We start from the raw sequence: 25807 nt of genomic DNA, 5'->3' as shown, positions 1-25807 counted from the left end.
AAGCCCCAAACTGTGAGATTGGTTATTTTTCAGCTTTCAGCAGCCCTGGGCAAGTTCTTTAGAGAAATGTGGGTCTTTTTCTTGGTTCACTTGTCTCTGTCCAGCTGCACAACGAGATGAGGCTGGTCATTGTCATTTTCTGAGCTGTGAACGGGCAGGAAGGTGAGAAAATGTCGGATTTTGACCATTTGTGCTGACCTTTGAATTTCAATGTACCTCTCTATAACATGACCCAGCTGTAATGTCAGTGGTCGCATTGATTTGATTTTTGGTTTGCTTGTAGGGCGCTGGCACCCACATTCAGTGACCCAGAAAATGTGGCACTGCTGTGAATAGTTTAGTCGCAAAGTGAAGATTCACGGGTAAAAAGCCCCAAACTGTGAGATTGGTTATTTTTCAGCTTTCAGCAGCCCTGGGCAAGTTCTTTAGAGAAATGTGGCTCTTTTTCTTGGTGCACTTGTCTATGTCCAGCTGCACAACGAGATGAGGCTGGTCATTGTCATTTTCTGAGCTGTGAACGGGCAGGAAGGTGAGAAAATGTCGGATTTTGACCATTTGTGCTGACCTTTGAATTTCAATATACCTCTCTATAACATGACCCAGCTGTAATGTCAGTGGTCGCATTGATTTGATTTTTGGTTTGCTTGTGAGGCGCTGGCACCCACATTCAGTGACCCAGAAAATGTGGCACTGCTGTGAATAGTTTAGTCGCAAAGTGAAGATTCACGGGTAAAAAGCCCCAAACTGTGAGATTGGTTATTTTTCAGCTTTCAGCAGCCCTGGGCAAGTTCTTTAGAGAAATGTGGGTCTTTTTCTTGGTGCACTTGTCTATGTCCAGCTGCACAACAAGATGAGGCTGGTCATTGTCATTTTCTGAGCTGTGAACGGGCAGGAAGGTGAGAAAATGTCGGATTTTGACCATTTGTGCTGACCTTTGAATTTCAATGTACCTCTCTATAACATGACCCAGCTGTAATGTCAGTGGTCGCATGGATTTGATTTTTGGTTTGCTTGTAGGGCGCTGGCATCCACATTTAGTGACCCAGAAAATGTGGCACTGCTGTGAATAGTTTAGTCGCAAAGTGAAGATTCACGGGTAAAAAGCCCCAAACTGTGAGATTGGTTATTTTTCAGCTTTCAGCAGCCCTGGGCAAGTTCTTTAGAGAAATGTGGCTCTTTTTCTTGGTTCACTTGTCTATGTCCAGCTGCACAACAAGATGAGGCTGGTCATTGTCATTTTCTGAGCTGTGAACGGGCAGGAAGGTGAGAAAATGTCGGATTTTGACCATTTGTGCTGACCTTTGAATTTCAATGTACCTCTCTATAACATGACCCAGCTGTAATGTCAGTGGTCGCATTGATTTGATTTTTGGTTTGCTTGTAGGGCGCTGGCACCCACATTCAGTGACCCAGAAAATGTGGCACTGCTGTGAATAGTTTAGTCGCAAAGTGAAGATTCACGGGTAAAAAGCCCCAAAGTGTGAGATTGGTTATTTTTCAGCTTTCAGCAGCCCTGGGCAAGTTCTTTAGAGAAATGTGGGTCTTTTTCTTGGTTCACTTGTCTCTGTCCAGCTGCACAACGAGATGAGGCTGGTCATTGTCATTTTCTGAGCTGTGAACGGGCAGGAAGGTGAGAAAATGTCGGATTTTGACCATTTGTGCTGACCTTTGAATTTCAATGTACCTCTCTATAACATGACCCAGCTGTAATGTCAGTGGTCGCATTGATTTGATTTTTGGTTTGCTTGTAGGGCGCTGGCACCCACATTCAGTGACCCAGAAAATGTGGCACTGCTGTGAATAGTTTAGTCGCAAAGTGAAGATTCACGGGTAAAAAGCCCCAAACTGTGAGATTGGTTATTTTTCAGCTTTCAGCAGCCCTGGGCAAGTTCTTTAGAGAAATGTGGCTCTTTTTCTTGGTGCACTTGTCTATGTCCAGCTGCACAACGAGATGAGGCTGGTCATTGTCATTTTCTGAGCTGTGAACGGGCAGGAAGGTGAGAAAATGTCGGATTTTGACCATTTGTGCTGACCTTTGAATTTCAATATACCTCTCTATAACATGACCCAGCTGTAATGTCAGTGGTCGCACTGATTTGATTTTTGGTTTGCTTGTGAGGCGCTGGCACCCACATTCAGTGACCCAGAAAATGTGGCACTGCTGTGAATAGTTTAGTCGCAAAGTGAAGATTCACGGGTAAAAAGCCCCAAAGTGTGAGATTGGTTATTTTTCAGCTTTCAGCAGCCCTGGGCAAGTTCTTTAGAGAAATGTGGCTCTTTTTCTTGGTGCACTTGTCTATGTCCAGCTGCACAACAAGATGAGGCTGGTCATTGTCATTTTCTGAGCTGTGAACGGGCAGGAAGGTGAGAAAATGTCGGATTTTGACCATTTGTGCTGACCTTTAAATTTCAATGTACCTCTCTATAACATGACCCAGCTGTAATGTCAGTGGTCGCATGGATTTGATTTTTGGTTTGCTTGTAGGGCGCTGGCATCCACATTTAGTGACCCAGAAAATGTGGCACTGCTGTGAATAGTTTAGTCGCAAAGTGAAGATTCACGGGTAAAAAGCCCCAAACTGTGAGATTGGTTATTTTTCAGCTTTCAGCAGCCCTGGGCAAGTTCTTTAGAGAAATGTGGCTCTTTTTCTTGGTTCACTTGTCTATGTCCAGCTGCACAACAAGATGAGGCTGGTCATTGTCATTTTCTGAGCTGTGAACGGGCAGGAAGGTGAGAAAATGTCGGATTTTGACCATTTGTGCTGACCTTTGAATTTCAATGTACCTCTCTATAACATGACCCAGCTGTAATGTCAGTGGTCGCATTGATTTGATTTTTGGTTTGCTTGTAGGGCGCTGGCACCCACATTCAGTGACCCAGAAAATGTGGCACTGCTGTGAATAGTTTAGTCGCAAAGTGAAGATTCACAGGTAAAAAGCCCCAAAGTGTGAGGTTGGTTATTTTTCAGCTTTCAGCAGCCCTGGGCAAGTTCTTTAGAGAAATGTGGGTCTTTTTCTTGGTTCACTTGTCTCTGTCCAGCTGCACAACGAGATGAGGCTGGTCATTGTCATTTTCTGAGCTGTGAACGGGCAGGAAGGTGAGAAAATGTCGGATTTTGACCATTTGTGCTGACCTTTGAATTTCAATATACCTCTCTATAACATGACCCAGCTGTAATGTCAGTGGTCGCATTGATTTGATTTTTGGTTTGCTTGTAGGGCGCTGGCACCCACATTCAGTGACCCAGAAAATGTGGCACTGCTGTGAATAGTTTAGTCGCAAAGTGAAGATTCACGGGAAAAAGTCCCAAAGTGTGAGATTGGTTATTTTTCAGCTTTCAGCAGCCCTGGGCAAGTTCTTTAGAGAAATGTGGGTCTTTTTCTTGGTGCACTTGTCTATGTCCAGCTGCACAACAAGATGAGGCTGGTCATTGTCATTTTCTGAGCTGTGAACGGGCAGGAAGGTGAGAAAATGTCGGATTTTGACCATTCGTGCTGACCTTTGAATTTCAATGTACCTCTCTATAACATGACCCAGCTGTAATGTCAGTGGTCGCATTGATTTGATTTTTGGTTTGCTTGTAAAGGCGCTGGTACCCACATTCAGTGACCCAAAAAATTGGCACTGCTGTGAATAGTTTAGTCGCAAAGTGAAGATTCACGGGTAAAAAGCCCCAAACTGTGAGATTGGTTATTTTTCAGCTTTCAGCAGCCCTGGGCAAGTTCTTTAGAGAAATGTGGGTCTTTTTCTTGGTTCACTTGTCTCTGTCCAGCTGCACAACGAGATGAGGCTGGTCATTGTCATTTTCTGAGCTGTGAACGGGCAGGTAGGTGAGAAAATGTCGGATTTTGACCATTTGTGCTGACCTTTGAATTTCAATGTACCTCTCTATAACATGACCCAGCTGTAATGTCAGTGGTCGCATTGATTTGATTTTTGGTTTGCTTGTAGGGCGCTGGCACCCACATTCAGTGACCCAGAAAATGTGGCACTGCTGTGAATAGTTTAGTCGCAAAGTGAAGATTCACGGGTAAAAAGCCCCAAAGTGTGAGATTGGTTATTTTTCAGCTTTCAGCAGCCCTGGGCAAGTTCTTTAGAGAAATGTGGCTCTTTTTCTTGGTGCACTTGTCTATGTCCAGCTGCACAACAAGATGAGGCTGGTCATTGTCATTTTCTGAGCTGTGAACGGGCAGGAAGGTGAGAAAATGTCGGATTTTGACCATTTGTGCTGACCTTTGAATTTCAATGTACCTCTCTATAACATGACCCAGCTGTAATGTCAGTGGTCGCATTGATTTGATTTTTGGTTTGCTTGTAGGGCTCTGGCATCCACATTTAGTGACCCAGAAAATGTGGCACTGCTGTGAATAGTTTAGTCGCAAAGTGAAGATTCACGGGTAAAAAGCCCCAAAGTGTGAGATTGGTTATTTTTCAGCTTTCAGCAGCCCTGGGCAAGTTCTTTAGAGAAATGTGGCTCTTTTTTTTGGTTCATTTGTCTATGTCCAGCTGCACAACAAGATGAGGCTGGTCATTGTCATTTTCTGAACTGTGAACGGGCAGGAAGGTGAGAAAATGTCGGATTTTGACCATTTGTGCTGACCTTTGAATTTCAATGTACCTCTCTATAACATGACCCAGCTGTAATGTCAGTGGTCGCATTGATTTGATTTTTGGTTTGCTTGTAGGGCGCTGGCACCCACATTCAGTGACCCAAAAAATGTGGCACTGCTGTGAATAGTTTAGTCGCAAAGTGAAGATTCACGGGTAAAAAGCCCCAAAGTGTGAGATTGGTTATTTTCAGCTTTCAGCAGCCCTGGGCAAGTTCTTTAGAGAAATGTGGCTCTTTTTCTTGGTGCACTTGTCTATGTCCAGCTGTACAACGAGATGAGGCTGGTCATTGTCATTTTCTGAGCTGTGAACGGGCAGGAAGGTGAGAAAATGTCGGATTTTGACCATTTGTGCTGACCTTTGAATTTCAATGTACCTCTCTATAACATGACCCAGCTGTAATGTCAGTGGTCGCATTGATTTGATTTTTGGTTTGCTTGTTAGGCGCTGGCACCCACATTCAGTGACCCAGAAAATGTGGCACTGCTGTGAATAGTTTAGTCGCAAAGTGAAGATTCACGGGTAAAAAGCCCCAAACTGTGAGATTGGTTATTTTTCAGCTTTCAGCAGCCCTGGGCAAGTTCTTTAGAGAAATGTGGCTCTTTTTCTTGGTGCACTTGTCTATGTCCAGCTGCAAAACAAGATGAGGCTGGTCATTGTCATTTTCTGAGCTGTGAACGGGCAGGAAGGTGAGAAAATGTCGGATTTTGACCATTTGTGCTGACCTTTGAATTTCAATGTACCTCTCTATAACATGACCCAGCTGTAATGTCAGTGGTCGCATTGATTTGATTTTTGGTTTGCTTGTAGGGCGCTGGCATCCACATTTAGTGACCCAGAAAATGTGGCACTGCTGTGAATAGTTTAGTCGCAAAGTGAAGATTCACGGGTAAAAAGCCCCAAACTGTGAGATTGGTTATTTTTCAGCTTTCAGCAGCCCTGGGCAAGTTCTTTAGAGAAATGTGGCTCTTTTTCTTGGTGCACTTGTCTATGTCCAGCTGCACAACAAGATGAGGCTGGTCATTGTCATTTTCTGAGCTGTGAACGGGCAGGAAGGTGAGAAAATGTCGGATTTTGACCATTTGTGCTGACCTTTGAATTTCAATGTACCTCTCTATAACATGACCCAGCTGTAATGTCAGTGGTCGCATTGATTTGATTTTTGGTTTGCTTGTAGGGCGCTGGCATCCACATTTAGTGACCCAGAAAATGTGGCACTGCTGTGAATAGTTTAGTCGCAAAGTGAAGATTCACGGGTAAAAAGCCCCAAACTGTGAGATTGGTTATTTTTCAGCTTTCAGCAGCCCTGGGCAAGTTCTTTAGAGAAATGTGGCTCTTTTTCTTGGTGCACTTGTCTATGTCCAGCTGCACAACGAGATGAGGCTGGTCATTGTCATTTTCTGAGCTGTGAGCGGGCAGGAAGGTGAGAAAATGTCGGATTTTGACCATTTGTGCTGACCTTTGAATTTCAATGTACCTCTCTATAACATGACCCAGCTGTAATGTCAGTGGTCGCATTGATTTGATTTTTGGTTTGCTTGTAGGGCGCTGGCACCCACATTCAGTGACCCAGAAAATGTGGCACTGCTGTGAATAGTTTAGTCGCAAAGTGAAGATTCACGGGTAAAAAGCCCCAAAGTGTGAGATTGGTTATTTTTCAGCTTTCAGCAGCCCTGGGCAAGTTCTTTAGAGAAATGTGGCTCTTTTTCTTGGTGCACTTGTCTATGTCCAGCTGCACAACAAGATGAGGCTGGTCATTATCATTTTCTGAGCTGTGAACGGGCAGGAAGGTGAGAAAATGTCGGATTTTGACCATTTGTGCTGACCTTTGAATTTCAATGTACCTCTCTATAACATGACCCAGCTGTAATGTCAGTGGTCGCATTGATTTGATTTTTGGTTTGCTTGTAGGGCGCTGGCATCCACATTTAGTGACCCAGAAAATGTGGCACTGCTGTGAATAGTTTAGTCGCAAAGTGAAGATTCACGGGTAAAAAGCCCCAAAGTGTGAGATTGGTTATTTTTCAGCTTTCAGCAGCCCTGGGCAAGTTATTTAGAGAAATGTGGCTCTTTTTCTTGGTTCATTTGTCTATGTCCAGCTGCACAACAAGATGAGGCTGGTCATTGTCATTTTCTGAGCTGTGAACGGGCAGGAAGTTGAGAAAATGTCGGATTTTGACCATTTGTGCTGACCTTTGAATTTCAATGTACCTCTCTATAACATGACCCAGCTGTAATGTCAGTGGTCGCATTGATTTGATTTTTGGTTTGCTTGTAGGGCGCTGGCACCCACATTCAGTGACCCAAAAAATGTGGCACTGCTGTGAATAGTTTAGTCGCAAAGTGAAGATTCACGGGTAAAATGCCCCAAAGTGTGAGATTGGTTATTTTTCAGCTTTCAGCAGCCCTGGGCAAGTTCTTTAGAGAAATGTGGCTCTTTTTCTTGGTGCACTTGTCTATGTCCAGCTGCACAACGAGATGAGGCTGGTCATTGTCATTTTCTGAGCTGTGAACGGGCAGGAAGGTGAGAAAATGTCGGATTTTGACCATTTGTGCTGACCTTTGAATTTCAATGTACCTCTCTATAACATGACCCAGCTGTAATGTCAGTGGTCGCATTGATTTGATTTTTGGTTTGCTTGTAGGGCGCTGGCACCCACATTCAGTGACCCAAAAAATGTGGCACTGCTGTGAATAGTTTAGTCGCAAAGTGAAGATTCACGGGTAAAATGCCCCAAAGTGTGAGATTGGTTATTTTTCAGCTTTCAGCAGCCCTGGGCAAGTTCTTTAGAGAAATGTGGCTCTTTTTCTTGGTGCACTTGTCTATGTCCAGCTGCACAACAAGATGAGGCTGGTCATTGTCATTTTCTGAGCTGTGAACGGGCAGGAAGGTGAGAAAATGTCGGATTTTGACCATTTGTGCTGACCTTTGAATTTCAATGTACCTCTCTATAACATGACCCAGCTGTAATGTCAGTGGTCGCATTGATTTGATTTTTGGTTTGCTTGTAGGGCGCTGGCATCCACATTTAGTGACCCAGAAAATGTGGCACTGCTGTGAATAGTTTAGTCGCAAAGTGAAGATTCACGGGTAAAAAGCCCCAAACTGTGAGATTGGTTATTTTTCAGCTTTCAGCAGCCCTGGGCAAGTTCTTTAGAGAAATGTGGCTCTTTTTCTTGGTGCACTTGTCTATGTCCAGCTGCACAACGAGATGAGGCTGGTCATTGTCATTTTCTGAGCTGTGAGCGGGCAGGAAGGTGAGAAAATGTCGGATTTTGACCATTTGTGCTGACCTTTGAATTTCAATGTACCTCTCTATAACATGACCCAGCTGTAATGTCAGTGGTCGCATTGATTTGATTTTTGGTTTGCTTGTAGGGCGCTGGCACCCACATTCAGTGACCCAGAAAATGTGGCACTGCTCGCAAAGTGAAGATTCACGGGTAAAAATCCCCAAACTGTGAGATTGGTTATTTTTCAGCTTTCAGCAGCCCTGGGCAAGTTCTTTAGAGAAATGTGGCTCTTTTTCTTGGTGCACTTGTCTATGCCCAGCTGCACAACGAGATGAGGCTGGTCATTGTCATTTTCTGAGCTGTGAACGGGCAGGTAGGTGAGAAAATGTCGGATTTTGACCATTTGTGCTGACCTTTGAATTTCAATGTACCTCTCTATAACATGACCCAGCTGTAATGTCAGTGGTCGCATTGATTTGATTTTTGGTTTGCTTGTAGGGCGCTGGCACCCACATTCAGTGACCCAGAAAATGTGGCACTGCTGTGAATAGTTTAGTCGCAAAGTGAAGATTCACGGGTAAAAAGCCCCAAAGTGTGAGATTGGTTATTTTTCAGCTTTCAGCAGCCCTGGGCAAGTTCTTTAGAGAAATGTGGCTCTTTTTCTTGGTGCACTTGTCTATGTCCAGCTGCACAACAAGATGAGGCTGGTCATTGTCATTTTCTGAGCTGTGAACGGGCAGGAAGGTGAGAAAATGTCGGATTTTGACCATTTGTGCTGACCTTTGAATTTCAATGTACCTCTCTATAACATGACCCAGCTGTAATGTCAGTGGTCGCATTGATTTGATTTTTGGTTTGCTTGTAGGGCGCTGGCATCCACATTTAGTGACCCAGAAAATGTGGCACTGCTGTGAATAGTTTAGTCGCAAAGTGAAGATTCACTGGTAAAAAGCCCCAAAGTGTGAGATTGGTTATTTTTCAGCTTTCAGCAGCCCTGGGCAAGTTATTTAGAGAAATGTGGCTCTTTTTCTTGGTTCATTTGTCTATGTCCAGCTGCACAACAAGATGAGGCTGGTCATTGTCATTTTCTGAGCTGTGAACGGGCAGGAAGTTGAGAAAATGTCGGATTTTGACCATTTGTGCTGACCTTTGAATTTCAATGTACCTCTCTATAACATGACCCAGCTGTAATGTCAGTGGTCGCATTGATTTGATTTTTGGTTTGCTTGTAGGGCGCTGGCACCCACATTCAGTGACCCAAAAAATGTGGCACTGCTGTGAATAGTTTAGTCGCAAAGTGAAGATTCACGGGTAAAATGCCCCAAAGTGTGAGATTGGTTATTTTTCAGCTTTCAGCAGCCCTGGGCAAGTTCTTTAGAGAAATGTGGCTCTTTTTCTTGGTGCACTTGTCTATGTCCAGCTGCACAACGAGATGAGGCTGGTCATTGTCATTTTCTGAGCTGTGAACGGGCAGGAAGGTGAGAAAATGTCGGATTTTGACCATTTGTGCTGACCTTTGAATTTCAATGTACCTCTCTATAACATGACCCAGCTGTAATGTCAGTGGTCGCATTGATTTGATTTTTGGTTTGCTTGTTAGGCGCTGGCACCCACATTCAGTGACCCAGAAAATGTGGCACTGCTGTGAATAGTTTAGTCGCAAAGTGAAGATTCACGGGTAAAAAGCCCCAAACTGTGAGATTGGTTATTTTTCAGCTTTCAGCAGCCCTGGGCAAGTTCTTTAGAGAAATGTGGCTCTTTTTCTTGGTTCACTTGTCTCTGTCCAGCTGCACAACCAGATGAGGCTGGTCATTGTCATTTTCTGAGCTGTGAACGGGCAGGAAGGTGAGAAAATGTCGGATTTTGACCATTTGTGCTGACCTTTGAATTTCAATGTACCTCTCTATAACATGACCCAGCTGTAATGTCAGTGGTCGCATTGATTTGATTTTTGGTTTGCTTGTAGGGCGCCGGCACCCACATTCAGTGACCCAGAAAATGTGGCACTGCTGTGAATAGTTTAGTCGCAAACTGAAGATTCACGGGTAAAAAGCCCCAAACTGTGAGATTGGTTATTTTTCAGCTTTCAGCAGCCCTGGGCAAGTTCTTTAGAGAAATGTGGCTCTTTTTCTTGGTGCACTTGTCTATGTCCAGCTGCAAAACAAGATGAGGCTGGTCATTGTCATTTTCTGAGCTGTGAACGGGCAGGAAGGTGAGAAAATGTCGGATTTTGACCATTTGTGCTGACCTTTGAATTTCAATGTACCTCTCTATAACATGACCCAGCTGTAATGTCAGTGGTCGCATTGATTTGATTTTTGGTTTGCTTGTAGGGCGCTGGCATCCACATTTAGTGACCCAGAAAATGTGGCACTGCTGTGAATAGTTTAGTCGCAAAGTGCAGATTCACGGGTAAAAAGCCCCAAACTGTGAGATTGGTTATTTTTCAGCTTTCAGCAGCCCTGGGCAAGTTCTTTAGAGAAATGTGGCTCTTTTTCTTGGTTCACTTGTCTATGTCCAGCTGCACAACAAGATGAGGCTGGTCATTGTCATTTTCTGAGCTGTGAACGGGCAGGAAGGTGAGAAAATGTTGGATTTTGACCATTTGTGCTGACCTTTGAATTTCAATGTACCTCTCTATAACATGACCCACCTGTAATGTCAGTGGTCGCATTGATTTGATTTTTGGTTTGCTTGTAGGGCGCTGGCATCCACATTTAGTGACCCAGAAAATGTGGCACTGCTGTGAATAGTTTAGTCGCAAAGTGAAGATTCACGGGTAAAAAGCCCCAAACTGTGAGATTGGTTATTTTTCAGCTTTCAGCAGCCCTGGGCAAGTTCTTTAGAGAAATGTGGCTCTTTTTCTTGGTTCACTTGTCTCTGTCCAGCTGCACAACCAGATGAGGCTGGTCATTGTCATTTTCTGAGCTGTGAGCGGGCAGGAAGGTGAGAAAATGTCGGATTTTGACCATTTGTGCTGACCTTTGAATTTCAATGTACCTCTCTATAACATGACCCAGCTGTAATGTCAGTGGTCGCATTGATTTGATTTTTGGTTTGCTTGTAGGGCGCCGGCACCCACATTCAGTGACCCAGAAAATGTGGCACTGCTGTGAATAGTTTAGTCGCAAACTGAAGATTCACGGGTAAAAAGCCCCAAACTGTGAGATTGGTTATTTTTCAGCTTTCAGCAGCCCTGGGCAAGTTCTTTAGAGAAATGTGGCTCTTTTTCTTGGTGCACTTGTCTATGTCCAGCTGCAAAACAAGATGAGGCTGGTCATTGTCATTTTCTGAGCTGTGAACGGGCAGGAAGGTGAGAAAATGTCGGATTTTGACCATTTGTGCTGACCTTTGAATTTCAATGTACCTCTCTATAACATGACCCAGCTGTAATGTCAGTGGTCGCATTGATTTGATTTTTGGTTTGCTTGTAGGGCGCTGGCATCCACATTTAGTGACCCAGAAAATGTGGCACTGCTGTGAATAGTTTAGTCGCAAAGTGCAGATTCACGGGTAAAAAGCCCCAAACTGTGAGATTGGTTATTTTTCAGCTTTCAGCAGCCCTGGGCAAGTTCTTTAGAGAAATGTGGCTCTTTTTCTTGGTTCACTTGTCTATGTCCAGCTGCACAACAAGATGAGGCTGGTCATTGTCATTTTCTGAGCTGTGAACGGGCAGGAAGGTGAGAAAATGTTGGATTTTGACCATTTGTGCTGACCTTTGAATTTCAATGTACCTCTCTATAACATGACCCACCTGTAATGTCAGTGGTCGCATTGATTTGATTTTTGGTTTGCTTGTAGGGCGCTGGCATCCACATTTAGTGACCCAGAAAATGTGGCACTGCTGTGAATAGTTTAGTCGCAAAGTGAAGATTCACGGGTAAAAAGCCCCAAACTGTGAGATTGGTTATTTTTCAGCTTTCAGCAGCCCTGGGCAAGTTCTTTAGAGAAATGTGGCTCTTTTTCTTGGTGCACTTGTCTATGTCCAGCTGCACAACGAGATGAGGCTGGTCATTGTCATTTTCTGAGCTGTGAGCGGGCAGGAAGGTGAGAAAATGTCGGATTTTGACCATTTGTGCTGACCTTTGAATTTCAATGTACCTCTCTATAACATGACCCAGCTGTAATGTCAGTGGTCGCATTGATTTGATTTTTGGTTTGCTTGTAGGGCGCTGGCACCCACATTCAGTGACCCAGAAAATGTGGCACTGCTCGCAAAGTGAAGATTCACGGGTAAAAATCCCCAAACTGTGAGATTGGTTATTTTTCAGCTTTCAGCAGCCCTGGGCAAGTTCTTTAGAGAAATGTGGCTCTTTTTCTTTGTGCACTTGTCTATGTCAAGCGGAACAACGAGATGAGGCTGGTTATTGTCATTTTCTGAGCTGTGAACGGGCAGGAAGGTGAGAAAATGTCGGATTTTTACCATTTGTGCTGACCTTTGAATTTCAATGTACCTCTCTATAACATGACCCAGCTGTAATGTCAGTGGTCGCATTGATTTAATTTTTGGTTTGCTTGTAGGGCGCTGGCACCCACATTCAGTGACCCAGAAAATGTGGCACTGCTGTGAATAGTTTAGTCGCAAAGTGAAGATTCACGGGTAAAAAGCCCCAAACTGTGAGATTGGTTATTTTTCAGCTTTCAGCAGCCCTGGGCAAGTTCTTTAGAGAAATGTGGCTCTTTTTCTTGGTTCACTTGTCTATGTCCAGCTGCACAACGAGATGAGGCTGGTCATTGTCATTTTCTGAGCTGTGAACGGGCAGGAAGGTGAGAAAATGTCGGATTTTGACCATTTGTGCTGTCCTTTGAATTTCAATGTACCTCTCTATAACATGACCCAGCTGTAATGTCAGTGGTCGCATTGATTTGATTTTTGGTTTGCTTGTAGGGCGCTGGCACCCACATTCAGTGACCCAAAAACATTGGCACTGCTGTGAATAGTTTAGTCGCAAAGTGAAGATTCACGGGTAAAAAGCCCCAAAGTGTGAGATTGGTTATTTTTCAGCTTTCAGCAGCCCTGGGCAAGTTCTTTAGAGAAATGTGGCTCTTTTTCTTGGTTCACTTGTCTATGTCCAGCTGCACAACAAGATGAGGCTGGTCATTGTCATTTTCTGAGCTGTGAACGGGCAGGAAGGTGAGAAAATGTCGGATTTTGACCATTTGTGCTGACCTTTGAATTTCAATGTACCTCTCTATAACATGACCCAGCTGTAATGTCAGTGGTCGCATTGATTTGATTTTTGGTTTGCTTGTAGGGCGCTGGCATCCACATTTAGTGACCCAGAAAATGTGGCACTGCTGTGAATAGTTTAGTCGCAAAGTGAAGATTCACGGGTAAAAAGCCCCAAAGTGTGAGATTGGTTATTTTTCAGCTTTCAGCAGCCCTGGGCAAGTTCTTTAGAGAAATGTGGCTCTTTTTCTTGGTTCACTTGTCTATGTCCAGCTGCACAACAAGATGAGGCTGGTCATTGTCATTTTCTGAGCTGTGAACGGGCAGGAAGGTGAGAAAATGTCGGATTTTGACCATTTGTGCTGACCTTTGAATTTCAATGTACCTCTCTATAACATGACCCAGCTGTAATGTCAGTGGTCGCATTGATTTGATTTTTGGTTTGCTTGTGAGGCGCTGGCACCCACATTCAGTGACCCAGAAAATGTGGCACTGCTGTGAATAGTTTAGTCGCAAAGTGAAGATTCACGGGTAAAAAGCCCCAAAGTGTGAGATTGGTTATTTTTCAGCTTTCAGCAGCCCTGGGCAAGTTCTTTAGACAAATGTGGCTCTTTTTCTTTGTGCACTTGTCTATGTCAAGCTGAACAACGAGATGAGGCTGGTTATTGTCATTTTCTGAGCTGTGAACGGGCAGGAAGGTGAGAAAATGTCGGATTTTTACCATTTGTGCTGATCTTTGAATTTCAATGTACCTCTCTATAACATGACCCAGCTGTAATGTCAGTGGTCGCATTGATTGGTTTGCTTGTAGGGCGCTGGCACCCACATTCAGTGACCCAGAAAATGTGGCACTGCTGTGAATAGTTTAGTCGCAAAGTGAAGATTCACGGGTAAAAAGCCCCAAACTGTGAGATTGGTTATTTTTCAGCTTTCAGCAGCCCTGGGCAAGTTCTTTAGAGAAATGTGGCTCTTTTTCTTGGTTCACTTGTCTATGTCCAGCTGCACAACGAGATGAGGCTGGTCATTGTCATTTTCTGAGCTGTGAACGGGCAGGAAGGTGAGAAAATGTCGGATTTTGACCATTTGTGCTGTCCTTTGAATTTCAATGTACCTCTCTATAACATGACCCAGCTGTAATGTCAGTGGTCGCATTGATTTGATTTTTGGTTTGCTTGTAGGGCGCTGGCACCCACATTCAGTGACCCAAAAAAATTGGCACTGCTGTGAACAGTTTAGTCGCAAAGTGAAGATTCACGGGTAAAAAGCCCCAAAGTGTGAGATTGGTTATTTTTCAGCTTTCAGCAGCCCTGGGCAAGTTCTTTAGAGAAATGTGGCTCTTTTTCTTGGTGCACTTGTCTATGTCCAGCAGCACAACGAGATAAAGCTGGTCATTGTCATTTTCTGAGCTGTGAACGGGCAGGAAGGTGAGAAAATGTCGGATTTTGACCATTTGTGCTGACCTTTGAATTTCAATGTACCTCTCTATAACATAACCCAGCTGTAATGTCAGTGGTCGCATTGATTTGATTTTTGGTTTGCTTGTAGGGCGCTGGCACCCACATTCAGTGACCCAGAAAATGTGGCACTGCTGTGAATAGTTTAGTCGCAAAGTGAAGATTCACGGGTAAAAAGCCCCAAACTGTGAGATTGGTTATTTTTCAGCTTTCAGCAGCCCTGGGCAAGTTCTTTAGAGAAATGTGGCTCTTTTTCTTGGTTCACTTGTCTATGTCCAGCTGCACAACAAGATGAGGCTGGTCATTGTCATTTTCTGAGCTGTGAACGGGCAGGAAGGTGAGAAAATGTCGGATTTTGACCATTTGTGCTGACCTTTGAATTTCAATGTACCTCTCTATAACATGACCCAGCTGTAATGTCAGTGGTCGCATTGATTTGAGTTTTGGTTTGCTTGTAGGGCGCTGGCACCCACATTCAGTGATCCAGAAAATGTGGCACTGCTGTGAATAGTTTAGTCGCAAAGTGAAGATTCACGGGTAAAAAGCCCCAAAGTGTGAGATTGGTTATTTTTCAGCTTTCAGCAGCCCTGGGCAAGTTCTTTAGAGAAATGTGGCTCTTTTTCTTGGTGCACTTGTCTATGTCCAGCTGCACAACGAGATGAGGCTGGTCATTGTCATTTTCTGAGCTGTGAACGGGCAGGAAGGTGAGAAAATGTCGGATTTTGACCATTTGTGCTGACCTTTGAATTTCAATGTACCTCTCTATAACATGACCCACCTGTAATGTCAGTGGTCGCATTGATTTGATTTTTGGTTTGCTTGTAGGGCGCTGGCACCCACATTCAGTGACCCAGAAAATGTGGCACTGCTGTGAATAGTTTAGTCGCAAAGTGAAGATTCACGGGTAAAAAGCCCCAAACTGTGAGATTGGTTATTTTTCAGCTTTCAGCAGCCCTGGGCAAGTTCTTTAGAGAAATGTGGCTCTTTTTCTTGGTGCACTTGTCTATGTCCAGCTGCACAACGAGATGAGGCCGGTCATTGTCATTTTCTGAGCTGTGAACGGGCAGGAAGGTGAGAAAATGTCGGATTTTGACCATTTGTGCTGACCTTTGAATTTCAATGTACCTCTCTATAACATGACCCAGCTGTAATGTCAGTGGTCGCATTGATTTGATTTTTGGTTTGCTTGTAGGGCGCTGGCACCCACATTCAGTGACCCAGAAAATGTGGCACTGCTGTGAATAGTTTAGTCGCAAAGTGAAGATTCACGGGTAAAAAGCCCCAAAGTGTGAGATTGGTAATTTTTCAGGTTTCAGCAGCCCTGGGCAAGTTCTTTAGAGAAATGTGGCTCTTTTTCTTTGTGCACTTGTCTATGTCAAGCTGAACAACGAGACATCACCAGCAATCAGCGACATCGCGCCTGACAAAAGTTTTTCAAATAAAATATTTCCACCCAAACGTCACTGCTGGTACGTATGGTGCTGAGCTCGCGCGATCGAGTGTGAAGTTTTTTTTGTGATCTCAATGAAAAAAGATTTTTTTGAACTCACGCTGTACACAACAAGCTCTCTGATCTGCATGTCTTTTTCGGTGGAGGTGATTTTTGTTGTTGTTATTGTTGTGGCTGGCGACGAGAAGGCTCTCATTTACGCTAGGTATCTCATAGACAGAATGAGCCTGGTTTTTACGCCAAGCTGATGTTTTCAGCAGCAGTCCGCTGTGGAGAAAATTCAAGCAGTCTTAGGGGCCCGAAGTTTTCGCTGCTTCTTACCGGATCGACAGTGGGAAAGAAGGTACGTTTATTTTATTGTAATAAATCAGGTCGCGAGGTCGACACAATTGAGCTGTTTGTTGCACTGTGAATTTTGTTGCTTTAGGGTGGCAGCGTGCAGTACCTTGTGAAATGGAGAGACTTTATCCTCTATGAACTTGGGAGTATGAAGATATCAGATATCAGTGACGATCTATCAGGTGATTTCATTTCATTTTGGGTGAATTTATTGAATGTATTCTTGCATGAATTTGAAAATCTCCCTTTTGTTTGCTGTAGATATTTTGATGGTTCGGGGAATGTTGGGCCCTTTCTCAGATGACGAATGTCACAGTTGAGGCTGCTGATGGAGCTTGCACTGCTGTGCAGTGAAAAATAGAAGTGAAATAGTCACAAAAGGCACAATGGAGTTTTATGTGTAATAGTGCTCCACATTATTGTGTCGAGCCCTCTCCGCTGGCAGAAGGAAGTTTTCCTCCTTGAAATGAAATAGTCTATTTCTGACTTTCGAATCAGAAACTGGACAAAGGGGGTTGGGACCGAAGAATTTCCCTGTGAAGTTCTTTCCTCCAGGTTGGGATGCTTCCATGAACGTACATGGACAAGGTCCACGGGCTCACTACCTGGTTACCATCAAGCCTATGATTCGCCGTAGTCTATGTACGTTCCTGCAGGACTCCTCTGGATCTATGACAGGAGGGGATCGTGCTGCCCGGCAGTTTGTCTCTTCCACAGAAAAGGGCATTGATTAACCATGAGCTTACCGCTGAGCACAACGAAAGCATTGTAGCATGAAACTAATTTGTCTGAATACAAATCTGCACAATGGCACAGACGGCTAATGGAGGTAAAGCATAGCATCACCAGCATTGTATTCCTGGAAGCAGTGCAAGTTATAGATTTAGGTATCAATATTTATCTAAGCTTTAGCGAAGTCCGGACGCAGTACATTACTAGTGTGAAAGATAGAAGAAAAAGCAATGATATCCGTATATACCCGGAAAGAGAGGTGAGAGTGGGTGGGAGTAAGTGAAAGCACTTGTACAAGCTAAACATCTGTGCAACCGGAAAGAGCAGAGAAAAGGCTAAAGCAATTACACAGGCCATGCGTGCGAGGTAATTTAGCAGTGAGACCCAAACATTCTTGTAAACCAGAATGCAGCTTCAGCACACATTTTCTATTTCTTCATGTTACGCTGCTGTTGCCGTTTCCCAACGATATGATGAGGCTCTCCGTTATGCTTCTGCTGGTTTTCCTGTGCAGGTATGTGCTGCCGTAGCTCAGAGAAATCTTTGGCCAGGGTAGCCAAGATGGCATCACCCACATCCTCCTCTCCTTCAGGTTCACTTGTAGGTTTGGCATTCATGCTTGACATCTCCTTCAGTACTGTGTAGGTCTTCTCCTATTGGTTTTTGTCTGCCCATACCATTCGCACTGCTCAGTGATGTCGGCGACAGTCGCCTTCAGCTCACCATTTTCCATTTTTTCTTTACTTTTTGGATACGCTGTGTGTCCTTGAGGTAGCATTTGAGGCTGACCAGTTCTTCTACCTTTGTTTTGCAAACATTCTTGTCTAGTGTTCAGTGATCGAACCCAGTCAACGTTGAAGCACCCTTGTTATTTCTTTCCGTTTCTTTTTATTCTTGTACACCGCTGCCTACAACCGTGCATTTTAATAGGTTTGCCGAGTTTTCCGCATCCGTAGGAACGCCACCACCCTTCAAGGATCGTGTGTTTTAATATTATAGCAGTGTATTTTGGTATTTGCTTTGACCATCAGTCCTTGGCTGATGCTGGTCATACCTTCAACATGTTGACGCGTTTTTCAAGGCATTCAATATACGTAGGCCGCAAGATTCTATCTTTTCATACCGAATACCGATGGCTAGTGCTTCCCCACTAGCTGCGCAAGTGTCACATCTGGCTGCGGCCAACTACCCTTTAATTTGTGTGTTGCCGCTATTGCTGTCTATGTCTCTGTGTGTGCCAGTATATGAGGAACGAGAATTGGTGTTATTGTTGTTGTTGTTCTGGTTGTCATGGGCTGTGGCTGTTGAATGTAGGCTGTTGCTTTTGTTGTTGTACTTTTAGTTGAAGCTGCATCACAAATAGGTAACCACCTTGATGATGGTGCACAATATCCGTTGAAGAAGCCGCAAAAAAACACTATATTCTCAAACCAGTGAGCTGCAGAATGAAACCAAGTATCAAGCTGGCAAAGCTGTCAGCCACTCTAAACGAAATTTACACCAAACAAGTTGCTATTTGTCAACAGGCAGTCATAAAATTCGACTCCCTGACTCAGTCACTCTAGTCTAGACTACGACTCGTACGAGTCGTACAGAGTACTGACTGTACTAGTCAGTGGTCACTGAGTAGTCTACGTCCTTGTACATGACACTTGACAGCATGCATCATGTCATGTCAGTACATCGACATGGCATGCATCCAGCACATGGCCATGGGAAAGCCCCTACAAAATGGCCTTCAGAGAAAGCCACGCGGTTGGAGAGGTAGTTTACTCGAAAAAACTGAGAAAGAAGTGCTTTTCATCTTCTTGCTGTTCAATGTCAAGCCAGAAACAATTGAGAAACTGCTTGAAATGTGCAGAATGAGGCGATTTCCCAGATCTTTGAAGCTAGAAAGCGCACTGGACCTGCAATCTTTTGGAACTGGTCCTTCTTGAGGACAGAGATCAGACTAGCCAGGTGACAATGCTGTGGTTTGTTGGCTGACAATATTTGGAGGAAGCTTCAGAAATGACCATGAAGAAGGTCAATTCTTGCTATTTCCTCAAGATCACCAAGGTAACAGATACTTTTCAGTGGAGAAGAAAATCATGATTCTTAGGAGTTGAGATCGCATCGGTTGTTCAATGTTTTTCACTTTCGTTTTTTTCGTTGTGTAACTGTTTGTCTTGTTGGCGTGGTTCACTGGTTTGATGCCTTACATTTCGATCATGGCCATAGTTCAGAGCAATTTTCTTCCTTCCAAGATCACTCTCTGCAGTAAATGCGCAAATATTTTACGGAATTTCGGACTCTGTGGGATGTCATATAATTGCTGGTAATGATGAGGCTGGTTATTGTCATTTTCTGAGCTGTGAACGGGCAGGAAGGTGAGAAAATGTCGGATTTTTACCATTTGTGCTGACCTTTGAATTTCAATGTACCTCTCTATAACATGACCCAGCTGTAATGTCAGTGGTCGCATTGATTTGATTTTTGGTTTGCTTGTAGGGCGCTGGCATCCACATTTAGTGACCCAGAAAATGTGGCACTGCTGTGAATAGTTTAGTCGCAAAGGGAAGATTCACGGGTAAAAAGCCCCAAAGTGTGAGATTGGTTATTTTTCAGCTTTCAGCAGCCCTGGGCAAGTTCTTTAGAGAAATGTGGCTCTTTTTCTTGGTTCACTTGTCTATGTCCAGCTGCACAACGAGATGAGGCTGGTCATTGTCATTTTCTGAGCTGTGAACGGGCAGGAAGGTGAGAAAATGTCGGATTTTGACCATTTGTGCTGTCCTTTGAATTTCAATGTACCTCTCTATAACATGACCCAGCTGTAATGTCAGTGGTCGCATTGATTTGATTTTTGGTTTGCTTGTAGGGCGCTGGCACCCACATTCAGTGACCCCAAAAAATTGGCACTGCTGTGAATAGTTTAGTCGCAAAGTGAAGATTCACGGGTAAAAAGCCCCAAAGTGTGAGATTGGTCATTTTTCAGCTTTCAGCAGCCCTGGGCAAGTTCTTTAGAGAAATGTGGCTCTTTTTCTTGGTTCAATTGTCTATGTCCAGCTGCACAACGAGATGAGGGTGGTCATTGTTATTTTCTGAGCTGTGAACGGGCAGGAAGGTGAGAAAATGTCGGATTTTGACCATTTGTGCTGTCCTTTGAATTTCAATGTACCTCTCTATAACATGACCCAGCTGTAATGTCAGTTGTCGCATTGATTTGATTTTTGGTTTGCTTGTAGGGCGCTGGCACCCACATTCAGTGACCCAAAAAAATTGGCACTGCTGTGAATAGTTTAGTCGCAAAGTGAAGATTCACGGGTAAAAAGCCCCAAAGTGTGAGATTGGTTATTTTTCAGCTTTCAGCAGCCCTGGGCAAGTTCTTTAGAGAAATGTGGCTCTTTTTCTTGGTGCACTTGTCTATGTCCAGCAGCACAACGAGATAAAGCTGGTCATTGTCATTTTCTGAGCTGTGAACGGGCAGGAAGGTGAGAAAATGTCGGATTTTGACCATTTGTGCTGACCTTTGAATTTCAATGTACCTCTCTATAACATGACCCAGCTGTAATGTCAGTGGTCGCATTGATTTGATTTTTGGTTTGCTTGTAGGGCGCTGGCACCCACATTCAGTGACCCAGAAAATGTGGCACTGCTGTGAATAGATAAGTCGCAAAGTGAAGATTCACGGGTAAAAAGCCCCAAAGTGTGAGATTGGTTATTTTTCAGCTTTCAGCAGCCCTGGGCAAGTTCTTTAGAGAAATGTGGCTCTTTTTCTTTGTGCACTTGTCTATGTCAAGCTGAACAACGAGATGAGGCTGGTTATTGTCATTTTCTGAGCTGTGAACGGGCAGGAAGGTGAGAAAATGTCGGATTTTTACCATTTGTGCTGACCTTTGAATTTCAATGTACCTCTCTATAACATGACCCAGCTGTAATGTCAGTGGTCGCATTGATTTAATTTTTGGTTTGCTTGTAGGGCGCTGGCACCCACATTCAGTGACCCAGAAAATGTGGCACTGCTGTGAATAGTTTAGTCGCAAAGTGAAGATTCACGGGTAAAAAGCCCCAAACTGTGAGATTGGTTATTTTTCAGCTTTCAGCAGCCCTGGGCAAGTTCTTTAGAGAAATGTGGCTCTTTTTCTTGGTTCACTTGTCTATGTCCAGCTGCACAACGAGATGAGGCTGGTCATTGTCATTTTCTGAGCTGTGAACGGGCAGGAAGGTGAGAAAATGTCGGATTTTGACCATTTGTGCTGTCCTTTGAATTTCAATGTACCTCTCTATAACATGACCCAGCTGTAATGTCAGTAGTCGCATTGATTTGATTTTTGGTTTGCTTGTAGGGCGCTGGCACCCACATTCAGTGACCCAAAAAAATTGGCACTGCTGTGAATAGTTTAGTCGCAAAGTGAAGATTCACGGGTAAAAAGCCCCAAAGTGTGAGATTGGGTATTTTTCAGCTTTCAGCAGCCCTGGGCAAGTTCTTTAGAGAAATGTGGCTCTTTTTCTTGGTGCACTTGTCTATGTCCAGCAGCACAACGAGATAAAGCTGGTCATTGTCATTTTCTGAGCTGTAAACGGGCAGGAAGGTGAGAAAATGTCGGATTTTGACCATTTGTGCTGACCTTTGAATTTCAATGTACCTCTCTATAACATGACCCAGCTGTAATGTCAGTGGTCGCATTGATTTGATTTTTGGTTTGCTTGTAGGGCGCTGGCACCCACATTCAGTGACCCAGAAAATGTGGCACTGCTGTGAATAGTTTAGTCGCAAAGTGAAGATTCACGGGTAAAAAGCCCCAAAGTGTGAGATTGGTTATTTTTCAGCTTTCAGCAGCCCTGGGCAAGTTCTTTAGAGAAATGTGGCTCTTTTTCTTGGTTCACTTGTCTATGTCCAGCTGCACAACCAGATGAGGCTGGTCATTGTCATTTTCTGAGCTGTGAACGGGCAGGAAGGTGAGAAAATGTCGGATTTTGACCATTTGTGCTGACCTTTGAATTTCAATGTACCTCTCTATAACATGACCCAGCTGTAATGTCAGTGGTCGCATTGATTTGATTTTTGGTTTGCGTGTAGGGCGCTGGCACCCACATTCAGTGACCCAGAAAATGTGGCACTGCTGGGAATAGTTTAGTCGCAAAGTGAAGATTCACGGGTAAAAAGCCCCAAAGTGTGAGATTGGTTATTTTTCAGCTTTCAGCAGCCCTGGGCAAGTTCTTTAGAGAAATGTGGCTCTTTTTCTTGGTGCACTTGTCTATGTCCAGCTGCACAACCAGATGAGGCTGGTCATTGTCATTTTCTGAGCTGTGAACGGGCAGGAAGGTGAGAAAATGTCGGATTTTGACCATTTGTGCTGACCTTTGAATTTCAATGTACCTCTCTATAACATGACCCAGCTGTAATGTCAGTGGTCGCATTGATTTGATTTTTGGTTTGCTTGTAGGGCGCTGGCACCCACATTCAGTGACCCAGAAAATGTGGCACTGCTGTGAATAGTTTAGTCGCAAAGTGAAGATTCACGGGTAAAAAGCCCCAAAGTGTGAGATTGGTTATTTTTCAGCTTTCAGCAGCCCTGGGCAAGTTCTTTAGAGAAATGTGGGTCTTTTTCTTGGTTCACTTGTCTCTGTCCAGCTGCACAGCGAGATGAGGCTGGTCATTGTCATTTTCTGAGCTGTGAACGGGCAGGAAGGTGAGAAAATGTCGGATTTTGACCATTTGTGCTGACCTTTGAATTTCAATGTACCTCTCTATAACATGACCCAGCTGTAATGTCAGTGGTCACATTGATTTGATTTTTGGTTTGCTTGTAGGGCGCTGGCACCCACATTCAGTGACCCAAAAAATTTGGCACTGCTGTGAATAGTTTAGTCGCAAAGTGAAGATTCACGGGTAAAAAGCCCCAAACTGTGAGATTGGTTATTTTTCAGCTTTCAGCAGCCCTGGGCAAGTTCTTTAGAGAAATGTGGCTCTTTTTCTTGGTGCACTTGTCTATGTCCAGCTGCACAACGAGATGAGGCTGGTCATTGTCATTTTCTGAGCTGTGAACGGGCAGGAAGGTGAGAAAATGTCGGATTTTGACCATTTGTGCTGACCTTTGAATTTCAATGTACCTCTCTATAACATGACCCAGCTGTAATGCCAGTTGTCGCATTGATTTGATTTTTTGTTTGCTTGTAGGGCGCTGGCACCCACATTCAGTGACCTAAAAAATTTGGCACTGCTGTGAATAGTTTAGTCGCAAAGTGAAGATTCACGGGTAAAAAGCCCCAAAGTGTGAGATTGGTTATTTTTCAGCTTTCAGCAGCCCTGGGCAAGTTCTTTAGAGAAATGTGGCTCTTTTTCTTGGTGCACTTGTCTATGTCCAGCTGCACAACGAGATGAGGCTGGTCATTGTCATTTTCTGAGCTGTGAACGGGCAGGAAGGTGAGAAAATGTCGGATTTTGACCATTTGTGCTGACCTCTGAATTTCAATGTACCTCTCTATAACATGACCCAGCTGTAATGTCAGTGGTCACATTGATTTGAATTTTGGTTTGCTTGTAGGGCGCTGGCACCCACATTCAGTGACCCAAAAAATTTGGCATTGCTGTGAATAGTTTAGTCGCAAAGTGAAGATTCACGGGTAAAAAGCCCCAAACTGTGAGATTGGTTATTTTTCAGCTTTCAGCAGCCCTGGGCAAGTTCTTTAGAGAAATGTGGCTCCTTTTCTTGGTGCACTTGTCTATGTCCAGCTGCACAACGAGATGAGGCTGGTCATTGTCATTTTCTGAGCTGTGAACGGGCAGGAAGGTGAGAAAAAATGTCGGATTTTGACCATTTGTGCTGACCTTTGAATTTCAATGTACCTCTCTATAACATGACCCAGCTGTAATGTCAGTGGTCGCATTGATTTGATTTTTGGTTTGCTTGTAGGGCGCTGGCACCCACATTCAGTGACCCAGAAAATGTGGCACTGCTGTGAATAGTTTAGTCGCAAAGTGAAGATTCACGGGTAAAAAGCCCCAAACTGTGAGATTGGTTATTTTTCAGCTTTCAGCAGCCCTGGGCAAGTTCTTTAGAGAAATGTGGCTCTTTTTCTTGGTGCACTTGTCTATGTCCAGCTGCACAACGAGATCAGGCTGCTCATTGTCATTTTCTGAGCTGTGAACGGGCAGGAAGGTGAGAAAATGTCGGATTTTGACCATTTGTGCTGACCTTTGAATTTCAATATACCTCTGTATAACATGACCCAGCTGTAATGTCAGTGGTCGCATCGGTTTGATTTTTGGTTTGCTTGTGAGGCGCTGGCACCTACATTCAGTGACCCAGAAAATGTGGCACTGCTGTGAATAGTTTAGTCGCAAAGTGAAGATTCACGGGTAAAAAGCCCCAAAGTGTGAGATTGGTTATTTTTCAGCTTTCAGCAGCCCTGGGCAAGTTCTTTAGAGAAATGTGGCTCTTTTTCTTGGTGCACTTGTCTATGTCCAGCTGCACAACAAGATCAGGCTGGTCATGGTCATTTTCTGAGCTGTGAACGGGCAGGAAGGTGAGAAAATGTCGGATTTTGACCATTTGTGCTGACCTTTGAATTTCAATGTACCTCTCTATAACATGACCCAGCTGCAATGTCAGTGGTCGCATTGATTTGATTTTTAGTTTGCTTGTAGGGCGCTGGCACCCACATTCAGTGACCCAGAAAATGTGGCACTGCTGTGAATAGTTTAGTCGCAAAGTGAAGATTCACGGGTAAAAAGCCCCAAACTGTGAGATTGGTTATTTTTCAGCTTTCAGCAGCCCTGGGCAAGTTCTTTAGAGAAATGTGGCTCTTTTTCTTGGTTCACTTGTCTATGTCCAGCTGCACAACGAGATGAGGCTGGTCATTGTCATTTTCTGAGCTGTGAACGGGCAGGAAGGTGAGAAAATGTCGGATTTTGACCATTTGTGCTGACCTCTGAATTTCAATGTACCTCTCTATAACATGGCCCAGCTGTAATGTCAGTGGTCACATTGATTTGATTTTTGGTTTGCTTGTAGGGCGCTGGCACCCACATTCAGTGACCCAAAAAATTTGGCACTGCTGTGAATAGTTTAGTCGCAAAGTGAAGATTCACGGGTAAAAAGCCCCAAACTGTGAGATTGGTTATTTTTCAGCTTTCAGCAGCCCTGGGCAAGTTCTTTAGAGAAATGTGGCTCTTTTTCTTGGTGCACTTGTCTATGTCCAGCTGCACAACAAGATGAGGCTGGTCATTGTCATTTTCTGAGCTGTGAACGGGCAGGAAGGTGAGAAAATGTCGGATTTTGACCATTTGTGCTGACCTTTGAATTTCAATGTACCTCTCTATAACATGACCCAGCTGTAATGTCAGTGGTCGCATTGATTTGATTTTTGGTTTGCTTGTAGGGCGCTGGCATCCACATTCAGTGACCCAGAAAATGTGGCACTGCTGTGAATAGTTTAGTCGCAAAGTGAAGATTCACGGGTAAAAAGCCCCAAACTGTGAGATTGGTTATTTTTCAGCTTTCAGCAGCCCTGGGCAAGTTCTTTAGAGAAATGTGGCTCTTTTTCTTGGTGCACTTGTCTATGTCCAGCTGCACAACGAGATAAAGCTGGTCATTGTCATTTTCTGAGCTGTGAACGGGCAGGAAGGTGAGAAAATGTCGGATGTTGACCATTTGTGCTGACCTTTGAATTTCAATGTACCTCTCTATAACATGACCCAGCTGTAATGTCAGTGGTCGCATTGATTTGATTTTTGGTTTGCTTGTAGGGCGCTGGCACCCACATTCAGTGACCCAGAAAATGTGGCACTGCTGTGAATAGTTTAGTCGCAAAGTGAAGATTCACGGGTAAAAAGC

The 25807-nt window shown here is 44.1% G+C and overlaps 2 long non-coding RNA genes across 4 annotated transcripts in view; both read left to right on the top strand.

The window, feature by feature from the left end:
• LOC135811543 (uncharacterized) overlaps positions 1 to 25807 on the top strand; it is a 357214-nt gene that overhangs the window by 289455 nt on the left and 41952 nt on the right. Inside the window, exon 6 of one of the 3 annotated variants that reach the window (XR_010552634.1) lies at positions 19846 to 19905. The exons of the other annotated variants lie outside the window; for them this stretch is intronic. This is a non-coding gene — a long non-coding RNA (uncharacterized LOC135811543). Of the gene's footprint in view, positions 1 to 19845; positions 19906 to 25807 lie in introns of those variants that run through there. 3 annotated transcript variants of the gene reach the window in all.
• On the top strand, positions 15960 to 18184 carry LOC135811542 (uncharacterized). The gene is made up of 2 exons (XR_010552630.1): positions 15960 to 16260; positions 16345 to 18184. It is a non-coding gene; the product is annotated as an uncharacterized LOC135811542 (long non-coding RNA).

Source organism: Sycon ciliatum, chromosome 3 (assembly GCF_964019385.1).
Source record: "Sycon ciliatum chromosome 3, ocSycCili1.1, whole genome shotgun sequence".
NCBI lineage: Eukaryota > Metazoa > Porifera > Calcarea > Leucosolenida > Sycettidae > Sycon > Sycon ciliatum.
The sequence above is the reverse complement of the archived record's forward strand: the minus strand, read 5'-3'. Positions and strand labels throughout refer to the sequence as shown.